General features: G+C 39.8%; 2 long non-coding RNA genes across 3 annotated transcripts in view; one reads left to right on the top strand and one right to left on the bottom strand.

Moving 5' to 3' along the window:
* Positions 1–145, bottom strand: part of LOC138913690 (uncharacterized) — a 36,284-nt gene extending 36,139 nt beyond the window's left edge. Inside the window, exon 1 of the long non-coding RNA XR_011419497.1 lies at positions 1–145. This is a non-coding gene — a long non-coding RNA (uncharacterized lncRNA).
* LOC138913688 (uncharacterized) lies at positions 25–1,492 on the top strand. 2 transcript variants are annotated; one of them, XR_011419494.1, is made up of 2 exons: positions 25–201; positions 416–1,492. It is a non-coding gene; the product is annotated as an uncharacterized lncRNA (long non-coding RNA). The 2 variants fall into 2 exon arrangements; XR_011419495.1 differs by having other exon boundaries at positions 25–215.
* Positions 1,493–13,926: the final 12,434 nt, after the last annotated feature.

Genomic DNA, 13,926 nt, shown 5'->3' with positions numbered 1-13,926 from the left:
CTTGAAAAGCGAATAAATCAGCGTGAAATTCTTTTGCTGGTAAAAGGTAGCAACGGAATTTGTTTGGCATTGTTTGGATTTTCCGGCGTTTTTATTCAGATTACATCCACCTTGTGTCATAGTAACTTTTGCTTGGTAACATATGCCCCATAAATTATAAGGAACACAGAGCGGGGAAAATTTTTAATACGAGCACAAAAAGTAAATGAAAATGAGTATGTAGAACTGAGGCGATGAGGTTGAGCCTTGGGTAATGGTATATACATTTTAATTAGTGACAAGAAAATATAAGCTTCACAAATTCCAAGAATTTATTTTACCCAGTGCGTCACCTCTTTAACTTTGACCTACATATCTTTGCCAGGATTAATGCTTCAGCCATTTTTCCAACTCACAAAATCTGATCAAATTAAAGGTAACAATTCCGGCAATCCGTCATAAAGGACTTGGAGTACGGTTGTCTGTGTGCCCAGGATTAAGATGCGTGTAGCATGGGGCTTAATGACCATAATGACCAACAAGAAGGCCATCATGTGGGCCAGGACGTCGCAGGACTCCTCTGCCGCTGCTGCTGCTGATGATGATGATGATGCGCAGATTGCCCCAAACGGAGAGAGTGGGCAACACATGATGTGGCTGAAAAATTTTACAAATTACTTCAACCGCAACTACGGCGAAATGTTTTCGCCAGAACGGAATGGACTTCCAGGACGAAGTTATCCTGTTTGCTTAGGCCCAGAGAGAATGGGGGGTTGTAACCCCCGTTTTTATTAATGATTCAGAATTTTATGTTGCACGTATTTATCACATTTGAGTAGGTTGCAAACACACATACACACACCAAACATCCAGCGGCGACAGGTATTTTGTAAGCTGAAAACTTGACAGACTTGTTTCTGATCCTTTTTTTAGCTGGCCGTCGTTATGACAAAGACAAGGGAGGAAGCGGCCCGGGCGACATGTTTTGCAGTTTTCCGGTTGACCGCAACAAAAGACAGCCTGTCACGCTGTCCCCTTTCGATCCACCCCCTCGCCACCCTTTGTGCATATATCTTGTAAAAGCAGCAACAATGGCAGCACCCCGGGGTCCAAAAACAACTTTTGTCAACAGACAAACACCCCTCCTGCCACTGTGTGTGTGTTCGTGCTGGGTGTCAATTGTAACGTAGTCAAAAGGTCGACTTAAGTGACTTTATTAAGCGGTTTAAAAAGGGGCAGGTTACACACACACACTCACATAAACCAGCAAGGAAACTTGACATGCGTCTGCCGGGGAGTCACTCTAAGCAAAACATGCGAGCCGTAACTTTAGCTACTGGATTAGAAGGGAATTAAATTCTATATTTCGTGGAGCATAAAACAAATTTTTTTAAAATCTCCTTTTTGAATATTAGGTTATGCGGAATCAAATTAAATATTTCATCCTCTCAATGTTCAATGTTCAGTTATAAATTGCAAAAGGATAATTTGTGTTTATTTTCATTCAAAAGAAGATTGTTTTTTAAAAAGGTTAATCACTATGGACGGCAGTCCATGTAGTGACGAAGCGCACCAGGAGAGTGTGCGAAGGCGACTACTATATATACACGAAGAAATGAAAATCTACTGTGATGGTCCGATCATAATGAATGATATACCTATCGAAAGGTATTGCGAAAACTAACAGGATTGCATACCAACCCTCTAAGAAAATTAATTGGCTTGGGAGAGAGAGCGTTGAAAGTGAAAAAGTGAAAATTTCGAAATTTGGAGCTGCTGGGGCCGGTGGGGATAAAAGCCCCCTCGAAATGTTTTAGTTGTATTCCTTTTGAAAATACCCGTCGAATGAGGGGTCATTTGTCAAAATCCGACGCTCCGTTCAAAAGTTATAGCCAAAATAAGATTTCCTTCGTCTTCCCAAAATGAAAATTTAATTCTGTTTGTCAGTTTGTCAGTTTGTCAGTTTGTCCAAAACATGTTTTTTAAGTTTTGAAAATTTGATATGACGTTCATCACATCGATATGAACAACTTTTGTTTTACCACTTTTGGAAAAACTCGCTAGTTTAGCGGGAAAACAGCTATAAATAGCTAAAATTCGGAAATCCGTAACTTATATACTACTAAAGCTACAGACTTGTGCTGCATATCGTTTGAAAGGTATTTTTAAATGCTATAAACGCCTTCTATATGCAATTTGTGTAAATGTAATAATTAAAAAAATATGAACAAAAGACAATTTTTTAAAACTTTTTTTTTAGCTTTTTTTTATTTTTCTCAAAAACGGCTCTAACGATTTTCTTTAAAACCTTAAACTGTATAGCCCTTGAGATTCCTTAAATTTTGGTATATAACACATTACTGTAAAAAGTCACGTTTAAAAGTTATTTTTATACGAAAATAGCCACTTTTGCCAGCTCGAACAATTAAAGCTCCCTGAGTATTGAATTTTGTGGGAGGGTATCCGAACTGTATTTTAGGGTCATGGAATCAGTAAATTTGCACTTAAGAGTTCCATATAGGAATCTTTTGTTCTACGACTTTTGGAAAAAGCCGCTACTTTAGCGGGAAAAAGCTAAAAATAGCTAAATTTCGTTAGTTTGTAAGTTCTACACTACTAAAGGTACAGACATGTGCTATACCTCGTTTAAAAGGTATTTTGAAATACTTCAACGCCTTTTTAACTTAATTTGTTAAAATACAATAGTTTAAAAATTATGATTGACCAATTTAAATTTAAATGTATATATTAGCTCCTATGAGAGCAAATGTAAACAAACAAAAACTTCTGATATCAAATAAAAACACCTCTTAACGAGGTAAAAAACTAGTGACGACCGCACCTTCAACATACAAAAGTTCTGATATCAACATTTGTGACGAAAAATTATTACACTCGTCATTAAATAGACTTTCTAATCTTTTCTCATTCGTCACGCTGCAATAGAAAATGCCTGTAAAGGGAAAAAGGCTGGAATAGTTTGCTAGGGCGGGCCGAATGAGAAAATATTAGAAAGTCTATTTAATGACGAGTGTAATAATTTTTCGTCACAAATGTTGATATCAGAACTTTTGTATGTTGAAGGTGCGGTCGTCACTAGTTTTTTACCTCGTTAAGAGGTGTTTTTATTTGATAGATATATAGTGTAATGGTTAAAAATAGTGCAAAATCTATAAAAAAATTCAAAACTAAAATTCTACGTTTTTTTCATACCTAATAAAAAAATATAAATAAAGTAAATAGCGAAAATAAAAGGAATGTTTTATAACTTTATACATTTAAGTGCCTGGTCATCGATTTTCCTGACTTATAAATAGAGAATATTTTATTTTGAAAGGTTTATATCCTTTCCTAGTTCTGGATATACAAACACACCTTTCTCTTTAAAATCTTGCTGAAATAGTCTTAGAATATTTTGGAAAATCGAAGTCTATTAAAATGTAGAATGTTCGGATGTTCCCCTGGGCGAATATAGCCCCCAAAAGATCCAAGTGACTACTAACTGTTTTGGCATTCTTGGTCAAATACCACTCATCAAGGCCGTCGTCTGGGTCCAAAGGGTAAACAATGACATTGAGAGTGTCGTGCGTGTCGGAAGACATCAAAGCCCGATCGAGTTCGGTTCAAAGCTCGACAATGTTCTGCCTCAGTTCCAGTTCCAGTTCCCATTGCGATTGCGATTGCGGTATCAAGTGTTTGATCATAATCGTGGGCCTCATCGTGATCATCGTGCTGGCAAAACGCTTTCAAAACTGCCGCCAGCAGCTGCTCCCGAGGCCCACTAAAACCAACTCAAGATGGAGGATCTCTATCCAGATCGGTTAGCCCAGTTTGGTCTACGCATAATTAGTGCACTGCGACCGGCTCGGATGCTCATGATTAATTCGGCTTAATTAGAAATGCAGACAATGACGACTTAAATTAATTCAATAAAAATACCAAAGGAACCGGGAGGAGCTTCTATTCTGCGACTGGCACATTTTTGTGCCGGGCCAAAGATCGCAATCTAATAAATTATCATTTGCACTGCAATCGTCAGTGTCCCTCAGCCTTCAATCAAGTTTGGGGGCCTTTGATCAGCTGCCGTTGGCATCAATCGAAGAACCCCGATCCTTGAACTTACACAGAAAAAAAAATGAGACACTTTTACACGAACACTCAAATGGTTAACTTATACGAAATGCAACTGCAAAGGATGTAATATTTTATTACCAATGTGAATTCTAAATCTAATATTTTTTGTATACTAAACAATAGTTTAGTAAGTAAGTAAGAAAATTGGTTGGTAAGTCAATCTTAATAGAAAACTATTTCTTCCTGTGCATCTCCTTTGATCTTTTCTTTTCGGCTGATCAAAATTCTGACCAGGTCGACTGAGTGACAGACGTTTACTTAGTTGTTATCATTCTGCTCGTGTTGATGTTTTATTGGTCTTTTTCCATCCGTCTGCTCTTCGTTCTCTTAGTTAGGCATTATTTTTTGGGTTCTGGGACCGCACATTCCAGAGCTCAAGAGTCTGGGCCCCGAAAACGTAATACGTCACTTCGAATTTGATGATCCCTTGATGGATTTCTTTGGCTGCCCCAAAACGCCGTTAGCAACCGCAAACCTTTGCTAATCTATGGGCCAAATATCTGGTAAATATTTGTCTGCCTGCAGACATCGTCGGCCGAAAAATGTTTGGCATCCGAATTCTAATAACAGCCCTTGGATTTGCCCTATTTGACTCTAATTGGACCTTTTTAGATCGGGCTAAACGAATTATGATTTATTAAAACAAATCAACAAATGCTCGTGTATGGTTTAGGTATTGCTGCTTGGCTAACTTTATTCCCCCCAAACCGATTGGGCGGTGTAATTGCAACACTTTCCACTTCCGTTACGGAAAACACTTTTTTCAACGTGTCAGTTAATTGAAAGTGGTCAGTCTAGCGGATAGACATCCAGATATTCAAATGAGAGACACTTTCGCTTTTATTTGATATTGCGACACTAGATCATGGGAAATCGGCTGTTAATTGGATTTGTCAACGTCGGGCCCACGTATCATCTCAATTAAATTGCGCCAACAATCAATCAGCTTATTTATTGTTCCGAGCTGCACAAAAACTGAGATCATAACTCAACACTTCGCACAGTCCTTTTATAAGCATTTTCCCATGTCAATCTGCCACAATCGGTGAATGTATAAGTAAAAGTTTTTTGTCAGCCAACTACCACTCGTTCGCGTGTGTGTGTGCCTTATATTAAGCTATGAATTTTCATGTTATTGCAACTAATTTTCATTTAATGCGTTTGTCGTGCACTTAGACACAGTGGCTCAGTTAAAGGGGTTTTTTCTTGGCAATATAATTGATGCACCGTTTTGCTTTATGTTTTTAAGCACCCTATACGCTTTATTTTAGTTTCTGATAAATAGTTCAACAAAAATGCAATTCAATTATTGCAAAATTTTAAATACCATGCATTAGTTTTAAATAACTGTTTTCTTAAAGATCATATTTATTTCCTAATTATCCAAACCATTAAACAATTTAAACAAAATAGTAAGACCACGACTTTAGTGGCATTTTCTGTTATATAAATTATATGGCTTGTCATATTCTAAGCTGAAAATATTTCTATTTTGAGAAATAAAAATTTTTTGAAAATAGTTTTTTTATTAACATTAGAAAATAAAGTATTTGACTAATATCCAAATTACATGTTAACTAGATATTAATATTTCCCTGTTTCAACAAACTAAAATCGTTGTATTTTGAATTAGATCTTTAAATGCATTTTTTTGGACAGGAAATCTACCCCTTCTTGGCCACTTCCACTTCCCTGGCTGGGCACTCAAGTCGCACAATTTTAATTGTAGACCATAAACTATAGTATCGCATATGCGTATCGTATCTAATGCCGCTGAAACGGGTTTGCAAAGGAAATCGCTCAGACGTGGACATTAGATTTGCCCGACTCCACTATATTCCACAGATTCACACAGTCGCCGATGCCGATCGGCGATGTCCGTTGGCCAACGAAAGTGGTTGCACCCGATTCGAGCACCACTTGTCCGCCGTCTGTCACTCAAGGCGGCAGCGGTTTCAGCATTTGCCGCAGCAATACCAGCAGCAGCAGCAACATTTGCAGCAGCAATATCAACAGCAGCAACAGCGGCAAGAGCAACAGCAGCCATTCAGTCAAACGCTCATTCATGCATGTCCAGACTGAAGTCTGGCAGTCCAACGGGGCATAATTCAATTTCCGCTGCTCAACTCGACTCCGCTCCGCTCCAGTGTATCAGTTACCAGTATTGACACTTTGATTTAGTGCTTACATGCAGCGTTTGCCATTTGCTCGCTTATTGATTTATTTAAAGCTACTGATATATCTATTTGGAGCCCAACTCCGTTGTTGCTCGATTGAGCGATTTCAGCTGCCTTTGGCTGGAAAACTTTGTCAACTTATGTCAGCCGACTGAAAGCCTTCAATCGGAAAGGGGCCTAAATACCTGTAGAGATGGAACTTCTCCGTGTTTGTCAATTTAATGTTAATCTCATCAAGAAAATGCGATTATTAATAAAATGATTAGTTCTTTCGAGTTCCGGCTATTACATTGACTCATTGAGTAACACTAAGAAGAAATAGTTATCTATATTTATAAAAGTGAGAATCCAGGAACCCATAATTTTCTGTTCAATTGAAAGCATCGATTTAATGGGTTTGCTTAATGGTTTCATCTGTTCAGTCTTAGCCAAGAATTACATTGGGTGTAAGATGACAGAACCAGAAGTCTAAAAAGTTCTTGCATGCTGCCCACTGATTATGCCGCACTTTACAAAGCAACACCTCCGTACCTCTATGATTGGCCTATGATTATTGCCTGCGTGTGTATCTAACAGCAACAGCACGGCAGCAACACCAAGAGCACCGCAGCAACACCAACGAATCCGGCAGCCTCATCGCGTGCGAAGTGTGAGCTCGTGCTCGGGTAATGATGATGATAGCTTTTTGATGCTAATGATAGACAACCGGGCCACAAGTTCTATGCGCTGGCTGTAATCCCATTCGGAAGTCGCACAATTGCGCACAGTTCGAAAGTGAAATTTCCGTGGGGGGAGGCTAGAGTGTTCGTCTGGGTTTCGCGATAATCGTGCAATCAATTAAGGTTAATTGCTATTTAATGCAATCGGCCGAATCTGCATGAGAGGCGCAACACACAACTCGAAACGATTATGCAAAATCGAAGATGAACAGTTAGTTTCCCGAACTCGCGACGATCGGCGGCAATTTTGGGACCTTCGTGATTAGAGCCAATTTCGATTATCGCCAAAAAAATTGCAGTAGCCGCCAATCGATCGGCAGACAAAAAATTTTGATATTCTAATATCTCTTCGCTGCCGCATTATGATTTGCAATTTGAAGTTATTGGAGCTACTGGCTTTTGCCCGCGGCGGCCTCACATGCAAATTGATCTCCTTTTTTGTGGCAATTTGGCGCTTCTAACGGTAATGCGTTCGGGCCAAGTTCACTGAGTCGGCCCATTGGTAGCTGGAAATGTGTGTTTATCTGTCTGGCCCATTTGCATATACCATATAAATTGGGGGGACTGCTCAGGGAATCGCGAAGACGTTCTCAAGGTTAATCGTTTACCGGGGTAGTTTGATTAAAGCATTTAATAATTCGCTTGGAAAAACAACCTGAAGTAAATATTAAAATTTTTTTTAGTTTAATTTATTTAAGGAGAACAATGAAATATTAAATATTTTTAAGTATCAACCTAAAGATGGCTGTTAAGTACATGGTAAGTACATTATAAATACTCTCACTTATGAGTTAGCTTGTTCATAATATGTCATTAAACAGCCCTTAACGACAACCCTTTTAAAACACAAATGGCAATGACTTTCGAAAAAAGGCAGCGCTTTTAAAGTGCCCACAATTTGATGAGTAATTAATGTCGAAATTTGCGACCTTATCGACGGAAACATCTATCCCGCATCCCCATATCACCTCGCTCCAGATCTCGGATGATGATACTCGTGCCTAAGTGAAAGCAGCTGTCAGGACGGCAATTAAACTGTCATCAGTTGCACAAAATTTGGAACATTTCGAAATTTTGAAATTTGATTTTAATTGGCCAAAGACAAAGGGCCAAAGAGTGTGGGCAGCTGTCACAGCAATGTGACGAGTGTCGAAACCCTTGGCACCCCTGGAACACTTGACACCCTGCTGCCCCGCAAACCGCCAAAACTAATTTCCTCATTGGCGGTTGCGCCATTTTGCCACTTAACGCATCATCACTTTGGCTAATTTGTTGCCATTTGCCGTTGGCCCCGCGAACTGATTGCCTCATCGATCTGCCATGACCTTGGCGGGGCTAATGATGCAGCCGCAACCTGCGGACCACTGATGGAGCTGTAAATTTGCAACACAAATGCAAGCGGGCAACAGTAAACGCTCGGCGATTGCAATCAGCGGCGCCGCATCTCTATCACATGGCATCTGGCGGAGCCACTTGCATCATTACCGATGACTCGGATCGGGGTTCGTTGCAGCATCCTGGACTTGCCGCGTTTTACGCGCTTCAATGATTTGCTTGTGGTCTCTGCCTCTCAATCCCAGTTCGTATTTCAGTCGCAGACTCGATCTGCCCGATTAAACGTATGCAACTCTTAACCTTCGTTTAAATCTGCTCTGATTGACAACATCAATCGCTGCAACGGAGCAGCAAAACGTTGCAAGATCAATATGCAGATGCAGATACAAGTTCAGATGCAGATGTAGAGGCACAACCGTTTCTGCCGCATCGGTTGTCATTGTTGTAACTAAATTTGTTTTGCGGTTTGGCAAGTGTTTATTTGTTTGTTTATTTCGCTTCTTCGGCAGTTTTGCACAGAAGAGGGGCATTTTAATCTTCTTTACATAAATGGTTTTAAGAGCTACAGAAGGTCAAAAAATTTTAGTAAACTGTAGTATGTAAGGAATAAGATTTATTCTATCATAATTTTTATTAGGGACTTTTGAGTGTGCACTTCATATAGGGTTTTAATAGCAGCGGAAGTTTACAAAATATTTTATAGATGTGTAATTTCTTTCTCTTTTCTTCTTTCCAATAGGGTATTCCAGTGAACGGTTTTAAAATTAGTCCTATAAATATAGTTAAAAAACAAGAAATGAAGCTAGCTTCAGCCAGCCGAAGCCAGCCAGACAGACGGACAGACGGACAGACGGACATGGCTAAATAGACTCGGCTATTGGTGCTGATCAAGAATATATATACTTTATGTGGTCGGAAACGTCTCCTTCACTGCGTTGCAAACATCTGACTGAAATTATAATACCCTCTGCAAGGGTATAACAAGAGATAACGCTATAGTCGGGTTGCTGTCACTCACTCAGCCAAAGGGAGTACGAACGCTGTACTCGGGTTGGTGTCCCGACTATCTAATAATCGAAACTCAGCTAAAGGAAGTGCGAGGGAGATAGATATATAAACAATTTTCGATAGGTATAAATATACACGACAAAATTGCATTTATACTTCTCGGAAATCTTTAAAGATGTGGACGCAGGACACATTTTAAAATCGTTAGTGGGCGATTGTGGGCGTTGGAGGGGGCGTGGCGCTCGGCTGAAATAAACTTGGGCTGGGTAGGAGGCCCAAGAATATGTATGAAAAATCTTAACCTTCTAGCTTTTGTAGTTTCGAAATCTCAGCGCTCATACGGACAGACGGACATGGCTAGATCGACTCGGCTAGTGACCCTGATCAATAATATATACACTTTATAGGGTCGGAAACGCTTCCTTCTAGCTGTTATATACTTTAGCACGAATACAATTAACCCTTTTACTCTACGAGTAACGGGTATAACTATTTTAATCGTAAATTCGCGTATCATTTTTTATGATTTTAAATCAGAAATCTTCAGATTTTTTATAAGAAACCTAATAAAAATGTTATGAATGGATTTTTTATAAATTACTTTTAGAATTAATTATAATGACTGCATAATGTATTTTTGTCCGTGTGAGGAGAGTACTAAAACATAGAAGCACATGCTTCCAATCATAATTTTGAGCATACAACTCAAAGCGAATAGGTAGCTTTCCATTAGCATTTACCTTGGCATTCAACATATAATTTCAACACGTTAAGCACACTTAATTACCAGAACCACCCAGAAGCGGCTACCGGCGATGCCTAACACAAATCAGCGACTTTAATGCGACAGGCCATTCTGGCTAGGTCCGCAGGTCCAAAATTGACATGACAACGGCAATACTTCAATGGTCTTCTGCTCCTCCCGGCCGCCAATCTCCCACGGACCGGGCTCAGCGGCAGGAGCCAGACATACTCGTATTTTTGGTGTTAAAATGGATATAGCTGCATTTTATTATGATTATTATGATTTTCGTCAGGCGGCGGGCACCGGGCACCGCGAAAAAGTACAAATCATTGACGAGTGAGCGGCACTAAACTCATCAGCGGAGGAAGCGATGGAAGGGGCATGCCCATTCGGAGGAAGAAGTGCCGGCCGATGGAGATGGAGATGGCCAAGAAGTAACCGGTAGCAACGGTAGCCGATCGCCGATGCCAAGTGCTAGTAAGCCGCGTTAATGGCCTGGCCAACTGTGGAAAGGGGCGGGGTGACTGGGGGGAGGACTGCCCATGGATGGGGGCTCAATGAGAATTCCGTGCATTTGCAATCGCACTTGGCCAGCGACTACGTCCGGTCGCCGATGGGTCAGCAGCCGAAGAAGACTCCAGATGTGTGCTATAGTAGAAGCTGCCATTGCTGACAGCTTAATTTTTAAGATATTAAAAAATATTGAAAATTACATAAATTAAGCAGAAAATACCGTTACTGTGATTTTAATTTTAGTTAAAAGTAATTAATTTTTACTCTTGTCCACAAATAATCGAAATCAAAAAGAAAATTAAACTATATTTACTTATGCTAATTGGATAACGAAATTTAAAAAATCGTATTAGGCATTTTCAATATTATTAATATTAATATTTCCGCCCCGTAACAAAGTATTGTATTGTGACTTAAATATCAACTTGATCATCATATTATATCAAACTATTTTTAGATTTACAAAAAACCGGAGTCTTTATTATAAAATAATGCTTAATCTAAATTACTGTAAGTTTTTATCGTGTGTTTCGACGTTCCTGTTTTAGCGGATACCCACTGTGGCAGACCGCTTCTGTTTGCTGCTGATGACGACGTTGAAATCTTTAACGCGTTCTGCGCTTGGCATGATCATTATCGCTGGTTTCGTTTTACGCAACTGCTTCTCAACTCATTTGGCGCTGGTCCCACTGCAAATGCGGCAGCTTCAACTGCTGCAGCAAGAGCAGCAGCGGCAACAGCGGCAGCAGCAACAATTGCAGCAGTCGGGCGGTCGGTTTTCGGTGATCCATCAATTGGACTCGTACTCGGGCAGTGTCCAAATGCAACTTCTGGCCATGATGTATGCTCATTGCACCAGGCTCCTCGTGGAGCTGCGACCGGGTCTTTTCTGGTCCGCTCCGTTCTTTGTTGGGCAATTTGATTTGCTACCATTTGGAAGACAAGTTGGCGGCTCCTGATTACTTGTTGTGGTGGCATCAAAAACAAATAAAAGCTTAAATTGTTTTCGGATCATAAAGCAAAAAGGGTTTAACCCATTGATTGTCTGTTGATTGCCATTTATGGCCCCCTTTCGGCGGTCGAGGATGTCTTTGTATCGCAAGTGGATCTGGGTGGTTTCCGCTGGTTTTCCTGTTTTTGGCGGTTTAACAACTTCACAGTTATGATTGGGCTAATGAGTGTAGAAAGGCAGTATCTCAAATTGTGCAAGAAGATCGCCCCGTAATTTGCGGTAGTAATTGTGTGAAACGAGTTGCGGATTCACACATTTAGCGGAAACTGCACAGCGGAAAAATGTTACAAATTATTCAACAGCAACTGTCATAAACATGAAAATTGTTTCTATTGAAATTTTGACAAAGCTACAATGACAATTTATTAATGCAAAATATGCATTAAATTCCACTTTTCCTTTATCTTTACTTTTCTAATTTTCTAAAAAATGTAAATAGACTGCTTTGTATATTATGTGTCCATACTGATTACGTATACGACTCAAACTCGACTGTTTTTAACAGCAACATGATGAAAACTGGCCGGCCACGACATTTACGATCCATAAACTCTGAGCTTACATTGTAACCGGCCACAACTGAAACTAATTGGGTCAAAACGCGTCTGCGAGGGTCTAAACAACACCTGTTGGCAGGTGGGCTCTGGAAGTGACCGCAATGACGTTTCACTCAGGGCTCGGTCACTGCATTTGCAATGCACAAATAAATAAATACATTTTTGACAGAAAGATGACGCGAGATGATGACAATAGAAGTGATGACATGACCGATACTGAGGCCCTTTCCTCTTCTCTGGCCACTGGACATTGGCCATTCGGCCGGGTCTACTCACCTGTCTCTCCGTTTTCGGGACACCAACATGGCCAAGAGACCAAGAGCGAGCGGACTTTCGGGCAGCAGTTTCCACTGGCAAATGGCATAAATTTAAATTTTAATTTACTGCCTCGTCAATTGAAGTCGTGCCCGGGCACTTGGAACCCGACCCAGGTACGCGGCTAACCGGGCCTGCTATTTTATTTCATTTCATTTATTTATTTTGAGCTACTTGCAAAATAATTGCATAAATAAATATTTTAAAAAAGGTACCCGGCCCGCTCTCACGCACACGCTCCTCGCTCCTCTCCCCTTAATTTGTTGTATTTTGATTACAATCGTTCGTCCGGCTGGAGTCGAGCAGATGTGGCAGTCGAGTTGGCCAGGAGCTCGTCACCCGCAGATTGAAGCGAAGTGATTGCCTTTGCCTCCGCCAGGCAGAGACGTTTGAACCTGTCCAGAAAACTGGCCCAGATCTCCTCGGACTGGGACAATTTATCAATAAAACGATGGATTGCAGACGGGAGAGACCGGCGCTGGTGGTGACATGAATTACGCGAATGTAAATTTAAACTTAGATACACAACATCGCAAATTGGATCGAACGAATGCAGTGAATTTACTTTTATTGTAAATATTCTTTTAAAGTGTTGAAATCTAAAAATGGTAAGTTACCGTATATAAAATAAGTAATAATTAAAAAAGATGTAACACACTCATAACTGTTAAAATTGAATAAGTCCATAAAAGTTGATTAAAAAAATGATTAAAATCATATCTTACATAGTAATCTTTTAAAATTGCGACAACAAATTCATTCAAAAATTAAAAATAGTTATAATATGACTATTTTCATAAAAATCCGTAGCAATGACTTTTAGAAATGCAACATATCTAAATCTAATTTCTTAATTAAATATCAAAAAAGTATATTCCATTCGACACTTGTGCAAAAGTCTTTACAGTTTTTACAGGCAGATGCAAAATCATACAAAAACTTTGAAGTAATCGCCTTAGCTCCTATTACTTCCCCAGCCCACTATGTAATCATAATTCACAATAACAACTTAATCTCTAAGTCTCACAAAAACACAATCTGACCCCCACGAACATATACAAAGAAGGCGACAGCAATTTGACATATGCACACACGATTAACAAGTGTTTAAATCACAATAAAACTTTAAATCCCCGCAGATAAAGCAATAAAACCATAAAAAAAAGTCCAAGAAAAGAAAATCCAAAATAAACGAACTTCATTCCAGATTGTCTGTCATTGGCTTCTGGGATGAAGGCATGCAAAAAACTTTGCTACCACAAGGAAGAATACGGAAAAATAACAGAACTTACGCACCCAAAAATTGGTCAATAAAATCATCGACAAAACTTTTGTTTAGCCGAGTACAAAGGACACCCTGTCGCAGAGGCAAGGAGATGAAATTGAAGGGGAAGGCAAGGAAATAACTTTTTTTGCGGGGCGTGTGCGCTGA

Source organism: Drosophila takahashii, chromosome 3R (assembly GCF_030179915.1).
Source record: "Drosophila takahashii strain IR98-3 E-12201 chromosome 3R, DtakHiC1v2, whole genome shotgun sequence".
Lineage (NCBI taxonomy): Eukaryota > Metazoa > Arthropoda > Insecta > Diptera > Drosophilidae > Drosophila > Drosophila takahashii.
Note: the sequence above shows the minus strand (reverse complement) of the source record. Positions and strands in the feature narration are given on the sequence as shown.